Below are 6926 nucleotides of genomic sequence, written 5' to 3' on the forward strand. Positions count from 1 at the left end.
CGTTTTTAATTCTGAACATATATTTTATGTAAACACATAAAAACGAATAACAATATGAACGATGTTTTGATTTAGGTTTGCTTTTAAGCATTAGTTGAATCTGTCTCTTGTAGTTTTTTGCATTTGCACAAAAAATATGTACAGAATTAAGAAATGAAAAATCATAAAATTAACTAACATAAATACATAATTATAGGAATAATTCGTATTTTATACCTATTTTAACTGAAACAATACGAACAACGATAGTAATATAAATTAATTTTAACCCGGGCAAAGTCTGGTAGGTAATACAGCTAATATTTATGTATAAGTTTATGATAGAACGCGGTGAATTTAAATACTGGCGATCAACATCATCTCGAATCGTAGATCTCCGCGAGGTGCCTATAGATATAGGAAATATGTTTTTGGATATAGATATAGGTACGTTATGTGCACTGTACACATATTAGTGGCGGATAAGGGCGACCCCCCCCCCCCCTATGGACTGTGTTTTTACGTTTTTATTGGACTAAAATAGGTAATTATTATTTTTTGAAAATTTGCACCCCTTCTTGGGTGATTTCTGGATCCGCTACTGACCCATATACAATACTGGTACTTATAATATATTATAAGGTAAACAGATATAATCGTTATACGGTTCGATGCCATAATTAATTTAAATATATATAATAATAAGGTATTAAGTTTATACAGAGTGATTTACCAATCGTATCAAATTATCACCCTTATTTTTTTCCTTTCAATAATGATAATTTATTCGAATTTTGATTTTGTTTTTAATAACTCTGCAGAATCTATTCGTTCAAATTTTGATTTAGATATATCGACGTTTTCAAAAAATTCATCTGCTCAACAATTTACATTAAAAAGGTCGTTTGTTGTTTAAAAAAAAAAAACAATCGTTTCTATCGTCACATAGCCATAGGTAAATATAATACACAGTACAGGACATTCTTTTTTAAATAGTAGGTATACAATACATTATTATTATACGGGCATATGAACAACATGAATGCATGATATTAAAGGTATTTGTCAAATGAATAAACTATATATTGTTATTATTGTTATGTCCATACAGATGATATGGCATATTCGAAGGGAATGTTTGCTTTGATAGTTTACCAGTTTGGGTTTTATATTTTTCCGCCCCTTCCCGGAAATGTTGTATATTATGTACCCAGGTACTCCACCGCACTGGTTAGCAATAACTGGTTATCATGTGTCGAATTATTTACCCCCACGTCTCGCTCCATGTATACGTATAAGTATTTGAATTTTATGTGTATATCTCTTGGTATTTTTCGTTCAGAATGTAAATAAAATTAGGTATACCGTTGTAACCTGTACAAGAATAATAATATTATCTATAAATAACATCGGCACGTTTTTTTTTTCACTATACCTACCCGACAAAAACATTTTTTTAAATGTTTATCTGCAATACACTCCTAAATATCGTGCATTACGTCTTATACTTGCTATTTACTGTGGTTTTTATTACAGTCTGAAAAACAATTTTAATTAATAATAATAGAACAATTAGACATAATAATATACAACTAGGTATAGATATATATTATTACGTCTATATTATAAACCAACGTTCGTACTTAGGTACTCATAATATTATGTTGTACACATTATATAACATTACCCACGTATACCTGTGCATTAATACGCGATGCGTGTCCATCGTGTCAATCGTTAATCGTTCAATAATCAATCAAGGCCCCGTAAAATGTGATTTAAAAAAATACGCGTATCGGTCATATTTTAGAACGTATAATAATAGTGTCTTCACCTCAAACTATAGACTCGGCGTCTATGGTCTATCCAATCCCTACGGGTCAAAAGATCACCTATATACGAATTTGAATTTGTCGACCTAGAGGCTAGATGTATAGGTGCTGTGTCTAATAATTTACATTTTGTATAGATATATAGGTACTGTATTATATATATTTTAATTTTTCGCTGAAGAACGCATCTTTTCAAACCTTCGGGCTTCGACTCGAATTATATTAATAAGTAACTATCGCGTAAAATGCACGCTGTATCTATGTAACTATCTGGCCATCTAGCTAGGTATACCTTATTATACCTATATACCCGTATAGGTATATCGATGCATCATATACGTACCTATACTGCAGGCTGCGGCGTAAAATGCGCGTATAAATTAACAATAATAATATAATATAATATGTATTATACTACCTATACCTACAACTCGAAGCGCACTGTGTTTCAGTCGACCTTCGTATGTACGCCGCGTTACCAAAATGTACGCCAACTCGGTTAACCAGATACCGTGTCAAGCATCAATATCGAAATGTTATACCTACCTATTTGGTACTTATCCATGCGCAGCGCGACATACTGCAATGACCGCCGTATAATATGTATAATATTATTATGTATTTATATATGCACACAATATATTATATATATAGTCTATACTTAGGTGAATACATATCGTATTATATATATTATATAGATATGTATAATATTACAGTCTGCAGCTTATAATACAATTAAATATTTAAATGTGAACTATATAGTATCAATTTATATATAATATAGTATACCTACTACCTAGTCACTATATTATAATTTTTGTAAATGGAACAGTGAAATTAGGCATAGCTAGAAGTACGGGCGCAAATTTAGATTTAAAAAAAAAATTTTTTGTGAGCGGTCAGTTTTGGATTTTTTCCATATAAGTATGGGTAAAAGTATACAACCAAAAATGTCTACGTACATAATTTAAAACGATTAAGAAGGATTATAGTCACCTTTCTAAGGCTCTACCGCTGCAGCACCTGCAGTATGCGTTTATACATACAGCAGACACAGTAAACGACTAATTATATATTACATAGTTGGCCGGTATAAAATGAGGGCGATACGATTTCGTAAATATGTAACATGACAATATTGTACTATATAGATCGTTTTAAGTGTGATGTATTCAAACTATCAACAGTTTTACTGTATAGGTGTTTACATAACCAGCGAATAATTTAAATGAATAAAAGGCAGACAGCTGACAGAATATAACAAAAATTGAGTGACTAGTCGTATCGCTTCGCTCATCTCGGTGCGAAACTCATGTATTATTAATTATATAATTAAATTACTACAATAATAGAACATCACTTTTACGATTTCAAAATATATCGAAAATAGCAATAAAGCGATACGAATATACGCATAAATATAACCTTGTATTATATAATTTAATATCCAAAATAAATATTAAAATACATTCAATTAAATAAAAAGAAATAAAAAAATATTGCATAAATAAAATAAAAAGATGAAATGTGTAATTTAAATTTTAAATGTTTATAGTGAAAACAGTTTTTCTCAAATTATAGTGTCAATAGTATTCAGATATTTAACATTCTAAATATAGCCATCAGTCTTCACAATATTATTCATTATTTTCAATATTAACGACTTATAAGAAATGACCTTGATTATTCATGTCAAGTTTTCTATTAAAATTTAAAATTTAAAACATATACAAATTCGTATAAATCAAAAAACCCGAGGAACTCATTCTGCTTAATATAGTAGATTACGAGTGTACCTCGACGTTGATTAGGTCCTTGCAATAATTAATGTGTTAGATTTGAATAATTGAATTCAATGATAAATAATTATGCAAAAAAAAACGATACTGAGCGGATACAGTGTCAACCTCTTTCTTTAATGGTATATATGCCAATATACGGACACATATCATATGGTATAGGTTTCGTGGTATTATTGACTAAATGGCTAATAAGTGAAAATATTTTGAAAATGTCATTATGTATAGGCAAATGGGCAATAATAATATACCTAAGTAATATAAAGATATTTCACAATATATATTTTACACGCTACAATTAATATTTTTTTCTAATTACAGCAAAATAATCTAAGATTGTTAGATGAAAAATCGTTATTGTTCGTTTGGATATTATACATTTTTTTTCAAATTTTCGACTTTGATCAAGTTGCCTATAAATGGCCAAAAACAAAATAAAACAGATGTGATACAACAAATTATATCACATCTATAGAAAATGGTAGTTTAAATAATTGGTAAAAATATCAAATCGAAATCGAAATTTTTTGTCAACAACTTGAGTTGCGTAAATTACCGTTTTCTCGCTGTTTTTGCTAGTTTACCGAATTATTAAGAAAATATATCATGGTACATATGTCACCAGAAATCGCCCTAAATATTGAGAATCGAAGCATATTTTGTTCTGCTCCAGAACGTGATGACTATAATAGATACAAAAACAAAAAACAGGCACACACACACACACACACACACACACACAACAGCGTAGAACCAATAAATTCTTCGGTTCGTTTAGAATCAAAAATCCATAACCATATAGGTATGAGGTATCGAAGTACGTAATAAGGAATTTACAAAGTTTCATTAAATTTAAAAGTCTTAAAATCTTAAAAATAAGGCTTTAATTAAATAAAAACAGGAAAAACAGGAAAAATACCAGTTATAATAATTACCAAAACAGTATAATATTACCGTTATAACCCAAAAAATGATTAAATACCAAACATGTTGATACGATACTATATAATGTCAACATCATTTAGTGAACATTTTTTTAACACAATTTCTACTATAAGATACGACTAAAAACGCAAAACATGTTTTATTGACGCATTATCGAAATATCTCGAAATTTCTCGATTTACTCAGAATCTGAAATGGTTTTATGGGTTTACATTTTTAATCTTTAGTATAGGTAATATAACAGAGTTATCTAGTTAAAAAAAATAGTTCGCAGTGTTTTATTACTTGTTTTTTCATTTCCTAATACAATGAGATTAGGTTCATCGTTGATGACCCACATAAAAATGTTTAAACATATATGATAATGATTGCCAAATTTCTTACAATGCCATTAGGATGACCCATAACACGGTTATACATCATTGGACACTTTCAGTGAACACAACTAAAGGAATAATCAAAACAATATTTTTTAATAATTCATATATCAATAACATTGATATAGTTTAAATATTATATTTCAACTTGTAAAATACTAGTGCATAATAAATACGCATATCGCCTATTATTTCTAGTTTCTACGTATATAATTTTAATTTATAAAATATACTCGTATAGTACAGTATTATTGTTATTCTTGGGAATTTTGTTTTCAATTTAAATGATCAAATAATAATACATTATTAAGAATAATGATGGTTTATATTGGTATAAGAAATAATGTAAGTACCTAATAGTTTGAAAATTCGATAACCTTATAAGATCAGAATTACAATCATAAGTTTTCGTTCTATTATAGTAATAACTCTAATAGTTCTTACGTAAAAAGTATTTAGCTATTTAAAAAAATAGATTTGACCTTAAGGTCGAAGAACTTGGAACTATATTACTATATAGTATATACTATACAATATTATACAATATACCTAATATTATATTATATAGTGAATGACTTAATGGTCACACGCGTTCACAGCGATATCATGTTCAGCTTAAACTATTGTTCAAACACAATACTATAATTTGTAGTTAATTTGTAGGGTATCTTGAGTATCTACCGTGTATTATTTAATTACAAATTTGAATACAATCGAGAATCAAAGAGAATATTATTTATGCCAGTAGGTATCTATATATTTTTTTTAATAGGAGTTATTCAATTCTTTGTACCGAGTAAAAATATTATAATATAAAATGAAGATGCGTTCAAGTGCGATTTAAGTGCGTTATTATATTTTAGAAATAATTTATTTAACCATTTTTTTTACACTATACATGGTTTTTTCTTTAAATACTCGCAATCTTACACCTCAACCTAGCTCGTGTTATTTCAAAACAAACAATGCTTGATACAATTAATATTGAATTTCATTGTCATCAGATTATTGTACGTATCACTGTATCACATATAAACATGATAAATACTGTTATTTAAAAATGAAACACGTAAATAAAATATCCGAGGTTCACGAATCATATTATTGGCCAAAAACTGAGAAGGTATTATTATTTATTTGTACATCTTTTTAAATTTCACTTATTTAGGTGCTCGCAAAGCACGTACGCAACAAGTCTAAATGTATGCCGCCAATAACATGTCAAGCTATACCTAAACACCTATTTTGATTTCACTTATTTTAGTAATTTAATCATATTATTTTAACTTTTAAGGATTTCCTAATTTTTAAACAATTATTAAAAATTAAAAATGGCACTGATTATGTACCTATTCAATTCATTCAGTAGACTGAATACTACTATATGCCATATACCTAGGTAGGTTGGAGTATATTAGGTATATATATAATGAACAGGTTTTCAAATGTGCCTATGTAAATTGAATACCAGGCTAAATAATATATTAGAATAATAATAAATTGCATAGCAAAATTTAAATTTTTTTTGATAAAATGTATAAATAATATTGTTTTTTTTTTTTATAGAATTATAATTTGGTTTCCCAATTTGAATTTAAATTATTTCATATAGTTAATACTTTATAATACAGGAAAATCACTAAAATATACTCTATACAGTATATTATCTATACATATTCAAATTTCCTCTGAATTAATTATGTAAATAATATTATTTCGACTAAAATATATTTGTACTCAACAAACAGAAAGTGAAAATTTGAAGACTTTTATACTTCGGTATTTTTTTACAACCTATATTCCTCTAAATAAGTCCAGAAGTAAAAAAATTGCAATTACAAATACAATTTCAATAAATCTGTTAAAAAATTGTATGCACGGATATGTATGTATAATGTACATAACTCTGGAACGCCTAGAATAATAAATTTCAACCAAACTATTGTATATACACTAAATAGCCACCAGATTAAACACTAGCTATATTTTAGCCC

This window comes from Metopolophium dirhodum, chromosome 3 (assembly GCF_019925205.1).
Source record: "Metopolophium dirhodum isolate CAU chromosome 3, ASM1992520v1, whole genome shotgun sequence".
In the NCBI taxonomy this organism is placed as follows: Eukaryota; Metazoa; Arthropoda; class Insecta; order Hemiptera; family Aphididae; genus Metopolophium; species Metopolophium dirhodum.